This window comes from Denticeps clupeoides, unplaced genomic scaffold (assembly GCF_900700375.1).
Source record: "Denticeps clupeoides unplaced genomic scaffold, fDenClu1.1, whole genome shotgun sequence".
NCBI classification, from domain to species: Eukaryota; Metazoa; Chordata; class Actinopteri; order Clupeiformes; family Denticipitidae; genus Denticeps; species Denticeps clupeoides.
The window spans coordinates 1-16,184 of NW_021630116.1; the positions used below are offsets into that span (position 1 = coordinate 1).

Below are 16,184 nucleotides of genomic sequence, written 5' to 3' on the forward strand. Positions count from 1 at the left end.
TCGCAAGGACTTCGTTATTGGCCGAGCTGCAGAAATGTGCGTGCTGACCACGCGCAGACACCTGAGGAGCGCCGACTCCGCCCTTCACCTCACAATCCACGTGCACCTCAGCCTGGCCTGCAGGGGTCAAGCTAGCTTTACACCAGTTCATTAGCATGGAGCCCCGTGGCGACCAATCAACACACACAGCGGGGGGTCAGGGTTAGAACCCGACCTGGCCTGATCCCGACCGAGCAGGACCAGAGCAAGACAGACAGAATCCGACTGGACAAGTGCAGTTTTTCAACTGGCCTCCGTTTCACCTCCTCAGCGTCCATTTTCATCTCTTTTAATTGTCCATCTCTCACGTGACAATTAAAACTCTGTGACGTTTTCGGCCAGAGGAGCCGCCTGATGCACTGACTTGGTTGTGTGGCGCCAACCCGGATTCCAAGCCATTCCGACTCGGTTATGTTTTCCGGCCAACCGAACCGCCCGATGCAGGGTTAGTGGCCTTAACTCGGATCTCTGAGTGATTCCGACTCGGTTTGTTTTCCCGGCCAGAGGAACCGCCCGATGCAGGGTTAGTGGCCTTAACTCGGATCTCTGAGTGATTCCGACTCGGTTATGTTTTCCGGCCAGAGGAACCGCCCGAGCAGGGTTAGTGGCCTTAACTCGGATCTTGAGCGATTCCGACTCAGTTATGGATGCAAAATGACCTGTGTAATTTCATAGGGGCTGCGTTGCAGTAATCATAACAGATGACTATTCCATTGTTTATTGGTTTGTGGCCTCGACACTGACCCCTGGTGGTACGGAGGCACAGTGAGGCGCAGTTTGGATGCAAGTATATCAGCAGGAACGTTAACAATATGCAGACATTTCAGCTTTTAGCGGCGCCAAGCCGCCTGCGATAGATTTCGATTCATGCAACTTTTATGGTAAAATATTTATATTTTAAAGATTATAAAATGTATTTATGTGACACAGTCCACAATTTTAGACACGGCGTAGTGTGACTAAAATGAATCGGTTCAATAGAGACCTCAGATTCGTGACTCATGAGTTATATGATGGATTCGATTCACGCGGGTGAGTGAAGAATCACAAACTAAACTAAAACGGTGAAGTTTTTATTAAAGATACCGAAGCGCGCCTTTACCTCCGACTTCCACACCACGTACGCGTGGCAGGGGCCGCCTGCGGCTTCCTCTGCAGCCAGCGCCTCGGGGAGAAGATGGTGCCGCCGCCCCGCCGGGGTGCTGATGCTGGGGCTCCTGGGCAGGTCGAAGTCGAAGTGGAGGTTCTCGTCCAGCGGCGTGGCCGGGCTGGAGAAGGGCGGGGACGGCCGGACGTGGCCAGGTGTCCCCGGGACGTCCAGGTTCCGGATGACGGCGGGGTCCAGGCTGCGCGTCTGGCAGGCGCCGTTTGGGCGACGAGCAGGAGAAGACGCTGCTCAGAATGCCCTGCGCGGAGGCCATTTCTCCGCGGGACGGACCCGGACCCGGACCCCGCCGGACCCCCTGAAAGCGGACAGAGGAGGGGGGAGGAGTCCCGGTTACTTCGCGGTTCTCCGAGTCGCTTTAAGACACGCCCCCGCCGCGGTAATCCGCCGCGCCTAATCCACGGCCGAGACCGGGTCACAGCGTGGATGGTGGCAAAGCTGCTTATGGGGCAGATAAGAACTTCGGGGTCCATTTACCAGGGACAGTCCCCTCCTGGACACAAGCTGCCTCTTCTGGGTCATCTCCTAATACCACTCGGTGCCACGAATGAACCGCATGGGGACAAAATCCAGAGAAATTCGTGGCATTTACTTTTTACATTTACCGCGTTTATCAGACGCCCTTATCCAGAGTGACTTACAATCAGTCGTGACAGGGACAGTCCCCCCCTGGACACAAGCTGCCTCCTCTGGGTCATCTCCTAATACCACCCGAGGCCACGAATGAACCGAGGACAAAATCCAGAGAAATTCGTGGCACCGGTCTGTAGGCCCAGTGTGACCGTGTGCATTCTGAGGACAAAGTGACATTCCGTGGACATACATTCTAAACGACGTTGTTCTGTCCTCCATGCACATTTGGAATCTTGGTTGTGCTTTTCACACAGAGGAAGGTGGACACCAGATGTCTCATGGGTGACATTTACATTTACAGCATTTACCAGACACCCTTATCCAGAGCAACTTAAAATCAGTCGTGACAGGGACGGTCCCCTCCTGGACACAAGCTGGGTCGTCTCTGACCACCCGGTGCAACGAATGAGGGACAAATTCAGAGAAATTCGTGGCACCAGTCTGTAGGCCCAGTGTGACTTCGTGCATCCTCAGGACGAAGTGACATTCCGTGGACGTTGTTCTGTCCTCCAGGCACATTTGGAATATTGGTTGTGCTTTCACAGAGGGGAAGGTGGACACCAGATGTCCCGAGGGTGACAATCGCTGAAATCCCTCGTACAGTATAGACATAAATGAGGTGACGAATTCTGACTTTAGGGTGGTAGTAGCCTAGTGGGTAACACACTCGCCTATGAACCAGAAGACCCGGGTTCGAATCCTACTTACTACCATTGTGTCCCTGAGCAAGACACTTAACCCTAAGTTGCTCCAGGGAGACTGTCCCTGTAACTACTGATTGGAAGTCGCCCTGGATAAGGCGTCTGATAAATGCTGTAAATGTAAATGTAAATGTACTTTACTGTGGACAAAATGCAATACGATTCCGTTTTTTTTTTTTTTGTCCTTACTGACTTCATGGTTTATTCACTTAAGCGTCTATTGAGCATTTTGAATTATTAGCAGAGTTACTGCCGTTGTACCCGGTGATTTAATATATGCACCGGAAGAAGAGGAAAGGAAGGAAAACGGCTGAAAAACAGACAGACGGAGGGCGAACGGTACCCAGAACCATCCTTTTCTAAAAGCAGGAAATGTGGACGCGCGGTCCTTCTTCATATAAAAAAAACGGAGGAGGGCAACTCATTACAGGTTCCCTGTACAGGTTCTCACGGTGGCGAGCGGCTCATGATAACGGAGCTCCGCCTGTGAAGGCCCAGACAGGCTGGAGCAGAGGCGGGAGCAGCCAAGTTTAGAAAGGTCCCCCATCATGAAAATGTCGCGCAGGGGTCGGGAACCTTTTTGCCTGAGAGAGCCATGACTGCCACATATTTTAAAGCGTAATATTGTGAGAGCCGCACGATACGTTTAAAGTAAATCAGTTCATTTCTCCCCTTATGACGTCATAAGAGGAAATGTCTGCCCGGAGAATTTCACACCATTGCAGTTGCTCGGTGATTGAATGTAAAAATGAGCACAAACGTATTTTTTAGTTCCGTCACGCGACACTGTGAAGAACTGTGGGATAATTTACATTTCTTTTCTGGAAAATGCCGACACGACATTGTGGCTGCTGGATGGGGTTGATGATGCTCAACCTCTACAGGCCGCCTCTCTCCTCCTCATTAGCATTTAAAGCCACAGATGGTGAAACGGCGTGTCCTGGGAAATCGGCTGTAATTCTGCACCAAGAGGCTTCAGATGCAGAATTAGGGGACCAACAAGGCCATATAAAAGGCAAAAAAATCATAACATGGGACCTTTAAACCCCATTTGGATGGCTGCATGTATGCAGACTAATAAATAACCAACAAATAACATTTGGTGAACAAGTGTGAAGACGTCCACGCTGACCCAGAGCACAGGGTGTCCACAGAAGCCTCCGATGAAGGCCGCTGTCATGGGGAGAGAGCACAACACACCCGGAGAACAGCTCGGGAGTCAACACTATTAGTTATGCATGTTCAGGGTTGGGATGTCACAGCGAACCACATATTTACAATATATAGAATTCTAATAATATTCAAAAGCAAGGATGTTACACCACGTTACAAGAGGCAACACTTTCAGGTTTCAGACTTTGTTTATTGCAGAAGGAAACTAAACAAATGTCAATGCAGCATAACTTTTTTTATACATGATCCTTAAAAAAAAAAAAAAGGCATTTGTAGCTTCGTTTTTAGGATTCAGACACCATAACACATCTAAGGGCACACGTCATATGAAAGAAGAAAATACACAGTATTAACAAATATAACAATGGCATACATTCACATTTACAGCATTTACCAGATGCCCTTATCCGGAGCGATTTACAATCAGTAGTTACAGGGACAGTCCCCCCCCGGAGACACTCAGGGTTAAGTGTCTTGCTCAGGGACACGATGGTAGTAAGTGGGAGTTGAACCTGGGTCTTCAGGTTCATAGGTGAGTGTGTTACCCACTAGGCTGCTGCTACTACTTCATACATACATACATACATACTACTAGTGCTACTACTACTCCATAATAAATACTACTAGCTGCTACTACTACTCCATACAACATACAACTACTCAATAAATACATACATACTACTACTCCATAAATACATACATACATACTTCTACTCCATAAATACATACATACTACTACTCCATAAATACATACATACTCCATACATACACACATACTACTACTACTCCATAAATACATACATACTACTACAACACATACATACATACTACTACTACATTTACATTTTTACATTTACAGCATTTATCGGACGCCCTTATCCAGAGCGACTTACAATCAGTATTTACAGGGACAGTCTCCCTGGAGCAACTCGGGGTTAAGTGTCTTGCTCAGGGACACAATGGTAGTAAGTGGGATTCGAACCCGGGTCTTCTGGTCATAGGCGAGTGTGTTACCCACTAGGCTACTACCACCTACCACCACTACTACGACTCCATACATACAAACAGACTACTACGACTACTCCATAATTACATACATACTAGACGCCAGAAATACGACATAACTACAACAACACCATACAGACAACGAAGACTACCCAAATACATACAGACAGGACGACTATCCATAAATACATACAGACTACGACTAGCCATACATACAGACATACAGACATACGACTCCAGACTACAGACATACACATACTACTCCATACATACATACTACTACTACTACTCCATAAATACATACATACATACTACTACTCCATAAATACATACATACTACTACTACTCCATACATACATACATACATACTACTACTCCATACATACATACATACATACATACTACTACTACTCCATACATATATATACTACTCCATACATACATACATACATACATAGATACATACTACTCCATACATACATACATACATACTACTACTACTACATACATACATACATACTACTACTACTCCATAATTACATACATACTACTACTCCATAAATACATACATACTACTACAACACCATACATACATACTACTAGTACTACTCCATAAATACATACATACATACTACTACTCCATAAATACATACATACTACTACTACTCCATAAATACATACATACTACTCCATACATACACACATACTACTACTACTCCATAAATACATACATACTACTACTCCATAAATACATACATACTACTCCATACATACATACATACATACTACTACTCCATAAATACATACATACATACTACTACTCCATAAATACATACATACTACTACTACTACTCCATACATACGTGATGAGCGGTTTCAATTCCGAACGTGAATACCGAATACAAATACCGTGTGTGTGTGTGTGTGTGTGTGTACTTTGCCACGCGTGTGATTGTGCGACGCGCAGCGAGAGTTCGGGAACTTCTCTTCCTTCCTCCACGTCATGGCAGCCTCTTCACACGAGGGCTCCGCCGCCGCCGCCACCACCGCGCCACTTGTCGGGCGGCCTTCCTCTCCGGCGCAGAACGGGTTAAGGTGCGGGGGGTCCACCATTCCTCCTCTCCCGACCGCCATGATGAACAAATGAGTTCTCGGGGAATTCAATTTAGATTCCAGAAGGGAGAGAAGGTCCTCTGCTTCGAGCCCGACCCGTCCAAGGCCAAGGTGCTGTACGACGCCAAGGTAACGGCGCAGGTTCTTACCGCGGAGCGACCCCGACGAGCGCCGCGCCGCGCCGCGTCTTTATTTATACCACCGGGAATAATTTGTGCCTGTTTATCGGGAGTCGTGCGGAATCTGTTTTTTTTTTTTTATTATTATTTTTTTATTTGGTCCGACGCAGGATTTCAGTCCGACGCGGGAGTTCGCGTGTCCGGCGGCGGACGCGCTCCGTGGAATTTTCGCGAGGTGCGTCGTTTTCGCGTCGCGAAACGTGTTTTTGTTTTTTCCCTTCCTGCGTGTGGGCGCGTTCGCGAGCGCCGCCCGCCTCGTGTCGCGTCTCGCCGTGCGTCGGTCAACGTCGTTTCCAGACGCAGTGACGGGTGGCCCGAGATCCCGTCGCGACGCGCCGCGCTTTATTACCCGCTTCGCGTGAAAATAATGGACGGGCGGACCGCGGTTCGCTTGCGGTCTTCTGCGGGCCGAACCGGAAACGCAGTTACATCGGCCTGTCTACTTTAACGTTCATTTACATTTACAGCATTTACCAGACGCCCTTATCCGGAGCGACTTACAATCAGTAGTTACAGGGACAGTCCCCCTTGGAGACATTCGGGTTTAAGTGTCTTGTCACTTGCTCAGGGACACAATGGTAGTAAGTGGGATTTGAACCTGGGTCTTCTGGTTCATAGGCGAGTGTGTTACCCACTAGGCTACAACCACTACTTCATTAGAAAGTTACTCCTCGGAGGTAATTGTGCTCGGCCAAGCGTGGCAGACTCACGCACATCTGCCGATCGTGGGCGATGTGAGTGGGCAGAATGGCGCAGGTGCGCAAGACGTTGCGCAGGTAGTTAGGCAGCATGTTCTTGAACACGCCCCCGGCGGCCGTTCTAATCGGACCCTCGCACGGATTCGCGCGCATTTTGGCGATTATTCGACCGGAATTGGCCGGAAGTGGTGCATGCTGTTGTTGAAGGCGCTGTGGCGGAAAAGGCGCTTTGCTTTTTGAGAAACCTCCGGCCATTTTTGTGAGTTACCTGTATCTACAGAGCTGGGCAGCGCCAGGGCTCCTGGCTGGTTCCCGCTCGGGAGCCAATCAAATCGACGGTTTCTCGCTCGGGAGCCAATCAAATCGCCGGTGTCACGTCCGTGAGCCAATCAAATCGCCAGTTTCCCGCTCGGGAGCCAATCAAATCGCCGGTGACGAACGCAAGGCGACGTCACGAACACCTGTCAAAATTAAAGCCAGGTACGTTTTAAATGAGCAGTTGTTTTGGCCGAAATAAATTCCAGTTGAATGTATGGTTTTAGTCTGCAGTGACGGATTAAATGAACGTTTAAAATGTAAAATTCACAATCAGAGGTTTTAAGAGTACCGAGGCAGGGGAGGTTTAAAGTATAAAATTACATTCTGTTTGAAATTAAACATTCAGACGATGAAATATAATGAAACAATTGAAACGGACAAATGGCATTAGTTTTTTTCCAGTATGTTACAGGGTAACTGTACATGGGTTTTAGAACGACATCTATGTCCTGAATTGTGTCTGTCAGCTATATTATTCTTCACACCAATGTTTGCCAATGCCTGTTCTGCCCTAACTTTATTTAAAATAGAAAAAACGGAGGCTTTATTGTTCACAACAAATCCCACATTTTAAATAGCTCTTAATTAAATAATATTAGACTCACTGCAGAACCTGATGGTTAAATACAGAGGACACGTTTCGTTGTGTCACCATGTGCTGGATCACAATGACAATCATTTCACTTTCATATGTGCGTTATTACTAGCAGAATCATTTTATTGATTTTACACAGGACTTTCTGGGCCACTACATTGCCATAAATACAATATAACATTATTAGCAGTTATATCTGTTGATTCGTGTTAACAGTCGTAAAGCGAACTGCGTCGCGGTCGGATGACGTCACACGCAGGCGGCGGTGCCGGGATCCGGGGCGGGGATGGGAGCGGCCGCATTTTTCCCTTGTTCCCTTGCAGTGATTGATTGGTTCGGTTGATCGGTCCCGCCCCGCAGGTTGTCGATATCCTGATCGGAAGAGATGATCGGGGGAAGCGGGTCCCGCAGTACCTGATCCACTTCAACGGCTGGAACAGAAGGTGAGCTCCCGGCCCGCGGCCCGCCGGCCTCTTTATCCCGCCCCGGTCCTCGGTTCTCGTGTCGCTGAAGCCGGGCTCGGCCGCGGTGTGTGTTTTGCAGCTGGGACCGCTGGGCCGCGGAGGACCATGTGCTCCGGGACTCCGAGGAGAACCGCAAGTTGCAGCATAAACTGGCCCGCAAAGCTCTGGCTCGCATGTAAGTCCCGCCGCGGGCGGCGCTGCGCCGATGTTCCGCGACCCTGGATGGCGCTGAACAACGTCATCAGACATTATAATGCACCATAACCGTTAGCTGAATTAGTGGATTATAGAGTGAAACACGCGGCCTTGTTGTTATCCGGGAGCTCATTATTTTAACGAGGTTAATAATGAATTCGTTCATCCTGTAATTACCTGTAATTACAACATTCACCATTCTGATCACGAACCAGGGGGGCTGTCAGATACTAACCCCCGTGCTCTCCCGTCTCCCAGGAAGAGAAAGGGATGGAGGAAGCGACGTGGTCGTCTGCCCGGTGTTAACTCGACCCTGAAGGCCCTTCATGAAGACGAGAAGGAGGAGAGCGATGACGCTTGTGAGTCGTCTGGAAAATGACCGTACGGCGGTGATCTTTTACCTGTCGATATTGTGTCGAGCCAGGGACGTGAAATATCCATATTTTTGCGTACATATTCAGCAGAGACTACAAGCTCCACTCCCGTAGGGGGCGCTGTGCAGCTGGGCGCTTTGAATCTCGTTCCTTACCGCGAGATCTTTTCCAGTAAATGCCCTTAATGTTCGATTTATCTTCCGAGACGATGAAACGCTGCTTTTACGGTTCCTGTAACCGGCGGAAACGGCTGGAATGGTACGAGTGGCGTTTTCGCTCCACGCAGCCAATCAGAACGCAGCTCAGAACTCACCGTGCGTACGCGTGTGGCCGGTTTTACTGACTACATTGTGTATTTTTTTTATTATCATTATTTTTTTTTTAATATTGAAAGCGCTTATTGCAAAGTGTTTTTTTTAATAGCCAGGAAACAATGACTACAGACTGTTCTATTGTTCTCTGAGCAGATATTGTTCTGCTTGTAGGAGATGAATCGATTTCATGTAGGACATCTGTAGATATCTAGACGTGCCACAATTTCTCTCACACTTTTTAGATCGCTGACTATTTAAAATATAGTAGATGGTAAAGATGCAGGTTTTTTTTTTTAAATACATTTTCCGGCGACTTCTCCACAGCTTTGATCACGTCTTCTGAGGACAGTGACGAGGCCGACTCAGACGGCGAATCTTTAAAAAGCGGAGAGAGCCACTCGTCGGAGGAGCTGGACAACATGGTGACCAGAGTTGCAAACAACGAGGGCGGCGGGGGGGGGGGAGAAAAATGTTCTTTCTGATTCATCTCTTTTCTCGGCTGAAGAAGGAGGAGCCGGACACTCCCGGCAGGAGGGACGTGGAGGAGAAGAGCGTCTCCATCAGCATCGACATACCCGACGTCCTGAAGAAGAAGCTGGAGGACGACTGCTACTACATCAACAAGAGGAAGAAGGTGCGGTCGTCCTGCAAGGATCCAGTAAAATTCCGCTTTCGTCCTTTTGCTGCCACCCCGTAGCCAAAAAGGGGCCACAATTCACCGACGTCGTTTTATCAGGACTTATCGGGAATTTGCGATATTTGCAATCGCAACAACTAACACAGAATTCAGCCAATCAGCGCAACTTTTCCAATTTTGACCAATCGCCGCACCTCCTACATTCTGCGTCACTCAAACGTCACTCACTTCCCGTTGGGGTGGAACGCGAATGAAACCTTTTTTCTGTCGCAAAGCACTGACTGAGAGTTGCAGACATTCCTTGGGGCAGTGGTAATCAGAAGGTTGCCGGTTCGAATCCCGATCCGCCAAGCTGCCACTGAGGTAAAGCACCGTCCCCACACACTGCTCCCCGGGCGCCTGTCATGGCCGCCCACTGCTCACCAAGGGTGATGGGTTAAATGCAGAGGACAAATTTCACTGTGTGCACCGTCTGCTGTGCTGCTGTGTATCACATGTGACAATCACCTGTTCGCTAAAGTTGCCGCAAATTTTGGCATTTTAGATCACAAAAGTTTTTTTTCCTGACCAGCTGCGTTTGATCCCCATCGTTTGGTAGTCGGGACTTCTGTCTTCCGTCCCACCGCCGGTGTTATTGACCGTGTGTGGGTTTTTTTTTCCGTAGTTGGTGAAGCTCCCGTGCCAGATGAACATCGTGAACGTCCTGGAGTCCTACGTGAAGCACTTCACCATCAACGCGGCCTTCTCCGCCAACGAGCGCTTCCGCCATTCTCAGAGCTCCTCCCAGTCCGCCCTGAACCCGCACCTCGTACCGCCAGAGAAGAAGTACGTACGTTGGTCCGGACCTTTTTCCGCTGCGGGAAGCGGTTATTGGCGGGATGATTTCAGGCCGTTTTGCTGCTTTGTAAGTAGGGCCGGCCGATCGGTGCTGGATAGGTTTCGCGCGGAATGTACATTGCAGGGACCCGCGGGGTCACGGCCGCATCGAAATGATGCGGTGAAAATGTCCCACGCCGCATACGTCTGAATTCCAACGTTTTAAGGCAGATTACAGCTCTTATATAGACTCTATACAGCCTGCACTGTAAAACCACGAGAATACAAGGCTGTTTACGCTGCAATTAATCATTTTATTCTTTTAATATGACCTGTCTGGTCACCCTGATTCTGATATTTGGTTTGGATATCGCAAAAATGTCCCAAAAATCCCAAACCACCAGGTGCCTGTACATTTCAGTGACAGTTGACACTCAAATGTCAACTGCTGATGTGGCGTCCAGCAGACCCTCACAACCTGATAAGTCTATTATACTTTGGTTTAAAATGCAAAACATTCACCATGGTAAACTTTGGTTACATGGTTTAAAATAACAGCATTTACCACGGTAATCTTTGGTTACATTCATTATGTTAGTGTCACGGCTGAATTTGGCATTTGTACGGTGATTTAGATGGAATGTCAAGATATCGAGGTGTGTGTATAATAAATATATATATTAGTTTAAATTATTGTGATGTTTATATGGTCCAGTCCTAAGTGAAGATCCTTTACTTTAATGCTGGTAAAAATGAATTGCTCAGATTCTGATATGGTAAATATCATCTTGTCTGTCAGCATCTGTAAAGTTAACAAAACACACCACACTGTACTCCACTTAAAGTGTATCATTTACATTTACAGTATTTACCAGACGCCCTTATCCAGAGCGACTTACAATCAGTAGTTACAGGGAGAGTCCCCCCCCTGGAGACACTCAGGGTTAAGTGTCTTGCTCAGGGACACGATGGTAGTAAGTGGGATTTGAACCCGGGTCTGTTACACGAGTGTGTTACACACTAGGCCAGTACCAGCCCGTTGGTACAAATAAAATGTCCTATTATTACTAAAAGTTAAGTGATAGCAGCAATTATCCGTCATGGCGCTTTCTGCCTGGCTCCAGTTGCCTCAAATCAGAAAGATGGCTGATACAACCCTGGCGTGTTATTTAATTGTGCTCTGTCTCTGTGTCTCTCTCTCTCTCGCTCTCCTCTGTGTCTGGAAGTGAGGAGCTGTGTAAAGAAAATGGGTCGATGGTCTGAGGATCACGTTTGACTTCACCCTTCCCATGATCCTCTTGTACCCAACGAGCAGGCTCAGTTTAAGAAGGTGAGCTCGTCCAAGTTTTTTTCCTACCGATCAGCGAAGTTCGGCGGGGGAGCAGCAGGTGAGTGTCTGTCTGTCTGTCTGTCTGTCTGATGGTAAAAAATGATCAGCGTATATTTATGATGATGATGATGATGATGTGGTGGCTCGCGACGCTACAGAGGGATGCATGAGCGCTCCCCCAGTCCCGGGGTGAACCCCTCCACTCCGCAGTCCACCGACAGCCAGCCGCCTTCCGCCGAGACCCCCCGCTGCGTCCTCCACGCCGGCCCCCGCCCACACGTTCACGCCCAAACCGCCGCCGCTGTGCCCCCCCCGAGGCCGAGGGAACCCACTCGCTGGCGGCGCTCCACGCGGAACTCTCCTCCGGGGGGGAGCGCGCCGCGGGCGAGGGAGGGGGCAGCAGCAGCAGCACGTCGCCCCAGCCCAAGCGGAGGCTCGCCGACACCCCCCCCCGCACCCCTGCCCAAGTTCTTCTCAACCTGGACAAAAGTACGCGCACCGCCTCGGCTTCTGTAGGCCACTCTCTCCGCCTCCTTAGCAGCAGACTCACGGTGACACCGAAACGGGTCAGAAAGAGACTTCAGATTACAGTATTAGAGGAACTTAATAAAAGCCAAAAAGTTTTCCTTTTTGTTTTATATATATACTTACACATACTATATATATATATATATATATATATATATATATATATATATATATCATATATATTATAAATAAATTTGGCTTTTATTAAAGTTCCTCTAATACTTTCACTTGCAGTTGCCACCGCGGGGGTCGTAATTTGCACCCCCCTGCTATACATGTATAGAAATAAATTTTAATTAAATTATAAAAACGAACGACCTTTTGCAGGACGTTGTGCATAATTGTGCAACAGAAGCCGGTTCCACTAGATGGCAGCAGAGACCCCATTTAATATCTGCATGTCTCACGGAGGTTGGTTGTTTTAGAACCCCGGTGCACAGTGGCTCCTCCTCCCCGCTGCCCCTGACGGCCCAGCAAGGAGGGAGCGGGGTGTTCTCGGCGCTGCAGAGCCGCCGGAACAACGAGTTGAACGAGGTACGGCACGGCACTGAGCAGACACTGAATCGTTTTTACCCCCATGCTTCAAACCAGCCAATCGTTGTCCCCCCCAGGTCCTGAGCTGAGACTAACGCCTGATAACTACCCCCAGAGCGACCAGCCACCGCCCCCCTCGTACCTGTACGGCTCACAGCACCTGCTCAGGCTGTTTGGTGCGTGTCCCACCCCCCGTCCACCGAAAAGGTCCCGGTCACCTGTCGGACAGACTCTGGACAGACTCTGGGACAAGCCGCTCTATTTTTAACGGTTGTTTACATGTTTGTGCAGTGAAACTTCCAGATATCCTGTGCAAGATGCACATTCCGGAGAAGAACCTGCGTGTGCTGGTCAAACACCTAGAGCTGTTTCTTAGGTAGGTCTCACACAACACACACACACACACACACACTGTGAGCAGTGTAGGACTATAATGTACTATTAGTACCTGTGGTTATAGTAGGACCTGTTAATCAGGCTTTTTGGGGACTTTGTGGCACACTCACGGTTTGTATTTATTGCTCTAGAACGTTAAGTGTCATATTTAGTCAGTGTGTGCGGGAGAAGAAGAAAAACAGGGAGAATTACGAGGTTATTGTATTTATGAATTGTTCTAGAAGTGTTTTAGCGTGATTCGGTTCCCGTTTTTGATCTCCACTGCATTTGTAATCCCCGGGGACGTTCTTTGCGCAGTTCTCAGAACCCGGCAGCAGTTCTCGGAACCCGGAGGAACCTGGTCCCACACAAGTGTGGAACTCCGCCCTGCCGGCCGCCGCACGAATCGGCCGAATTTGTGCCGTTTTTACTGATGGAAGGAGGGACGAAAAGACAGTGTGTGTGTGTGTGTGTGTGTGTTGTGTGTGTGAGAGAGGCTACATTTAAAAGCGGAGGCAGATCAGTGGGGCGGTTACACAAGCCTCTGCTCTAATCTTTAAATCCAGCCCGGCGATCTTCAGACCCGGGGACTTACCCCTTAATCGCAGCCGCAGTACCGTCTCCGGGCACCGCGAGGCGCTGCTGCCACCCGATTGGCTGGAATGCTGCTGATCCAGCGTTATGGGCCAGAGCGATGGTGTCTCCGGACTGAAGTGTGCGTGCGTGTGTGAAATGCGATACGGCGTGCGCTGTCGGCACGGTAACGCGCTCTTAATTTCTAGGCTGATGAGGATAATTTGTTTGCGGTGAGATTAGGAGGTGGTGGGCCGCGGCGCGGCCAAGATGAGATGGCGAGATTTAGAGGATTTGGCCTAGCGGCGGATACTCGGGACATTGCGGATTATTCTGCTGATTATACGGGGAGATTTTCGCCCTCCGACTTCACCGAATTGGGGTCGTTTAAAGGCGGAGAGCCGTGCCAACACACGTTTATGTCATTCATACTCGTGCCGTACTCGCTTCTACCACGCTTGGCCCTGGGTGTGCTTCCCCAACGTGCATGCAGCAATTTCCCAGAAGCCTCAGGCTCTCTCCCCCGTCCATGAGGTGACCGCAATGGCTTCCTAGCTCAGTGGCCAGAGCTCTGGTCTTGTAAACCAGGGGTTCGTGAGTTCGATCCTCACTGGAGCCTTCAAATGTCTTTCTTATAGGGTGGTAGTAGCCTAGTGGGTAACACACTCGCCTGTGAACCAGAAGACCCAGGTTCAAATCCTACTTACTACCATCGTGTCCCCTGAGCAAGACACTTAACCCTGAGTGTCTCCAGGGGGGACCGTCCCTGTATCTACTGATTGTAAGGTCGCTCTGGATAAGGGCGCCTGGTAAATGTAAGTGGAGGTTTTAGGGGAGGACATCGCATATCTGAGCTCGCCGCTGTTCAGCTCACCTGAAATGATGTGGCCTTCAAAACCCGGATATAATTCCATCGGATATTTTAATACGGTCGATTAATAAGGGAGAGAGTGAACCGTGTCAGCCGAAGACCAAAAAATCCCCCCATTTAAATATTTACCATTATAATACAATATATTTATTAATATACTTATTAAATATATTATTTATTAAATATAGTTAATACTATATTTATTAAATGCATGCAAAGGGATTCTTCCTGTTAATTGACTCTCTTTTAAAACATTCTAACTTCTCCAGTTCCTGGCTGAGTTCCATGAAGACTTTTTCCCCGAGGCGGCCTACGTTTCGGCCCACAGAGGCGCACTACTGCATGAAGCAGCCCCCGCCCTGTTTACTGACTTGCTCAGCGCACTGGGGCACAGCGGACCCCTGACCCCTTCCGGGACGCCTCTGCTGCGCTTCGCCTGTCCAGGATGAAGCTTGGGACTGCAGTGTGCAGTGTTTTTGTTGCTTCCGTTTTTCCCCTCCTCGTGCTTTCGCTCTCTTCTCCTTCACTGGTGCTGAGCGAGCGTGTCCTCCTCCTCCTCCTCCTCCTTCCTCCAGGACCTCTGCTCTTAAGGATTTTATTTTTTTTACGGAGCAACAATTCTGGGACCCCTGGCTGCCTCTTTCTCTCTCCTCCGTCAGCGGTCCATCGCTTGGAAGAAGACACTTCACTTTTAAACAGTAGCAATTCAGATGTGTGTCTTTAAATCCCGCCGGTTTGTTGTAAAGATGCATGGGGCATTTCATGTTCATTATTAAGAACTTGTAAATAAAGTTCAGCGTCCTTTTCACAAATAAAGCTCATTCTGTTCCACGGCGGCCGCTTGAAACGGACGCCATTCTGCACCCAATTAGATGTTGGTACACCAACCACGAATGTATGATCTCATAAGCTGCCATGAGCACTCGGGCATGACCAAACCCATCCTGCCAACTGTCTGCGGCTGTCAGAGTTTATTAATTACACCACACACACACACACACACACACACGTTTAAGCCATTTATCAGACGCCCTTATCCAGGGAGCCAGAGTAGTTACAGGGACAGGGACAGTCCCCCCCTGGACACACTCAGTCTTGCTCAGGGACATGATGGTAGTAATTGGGGTTTGAAGCTGGGTCTTTGTGTTCTTTAGAGACTTGTGTTTATATTATTTTGTGTGTGCTTAAAAGATGAAAATTAAAAAGGATTTTTTTTAAAAGAATGAATTCACCAGGCAGGTTTCGGACTGGCCAGAGCGAAATCCAACAGGAAGTCAGTGCACAAGACACGTCCTCATAATCTGACAGATTTGGAAGATTTTATATATAATTTTTTTTCTGTGTCAGACAGAATTGTTTGTTTTTCATTTGAATCGTTTTTGAAATGGCTTTGAAATTATTCATTATGGTCTCATTCACTAAATCCTGGAATTTTAACAGGAGGGTCAATGTTTCCTTGCAATATCAGCTAACTAAAACTGGACAGTGACCAACACAAAGCTGGAATAATAATGATGGAGATCCAGTATTGAAATGAGACATCGTCCCAGTCGT

At 48.4% G+C, this 16,184-nt stretch overlaps 1 non-coding gene and 1 pseudogene across 1 annotated transcript; both read left to right on the plus strand.

Annotated features, from left to right (window-relative positions):
- Positions 1-5,672: 5,672 nt before the first annotated feature.
- LOC114783778 (male-specific lethal 3 homolog) lies at positions 5,673-15,035 on the plus strand (annotated as a pseudogene).
- On the plus strand, positions 14,305-14,378 carry trnat-ugu (transfer RNA threonine (anticodon UGU)). The gene has a single exon. It is a non-coding gene; the product is annotated as a tRNA-Thr (tRNA).
- Positions 15,036-16,184: the final 1,149 nt, after the last annotated feature.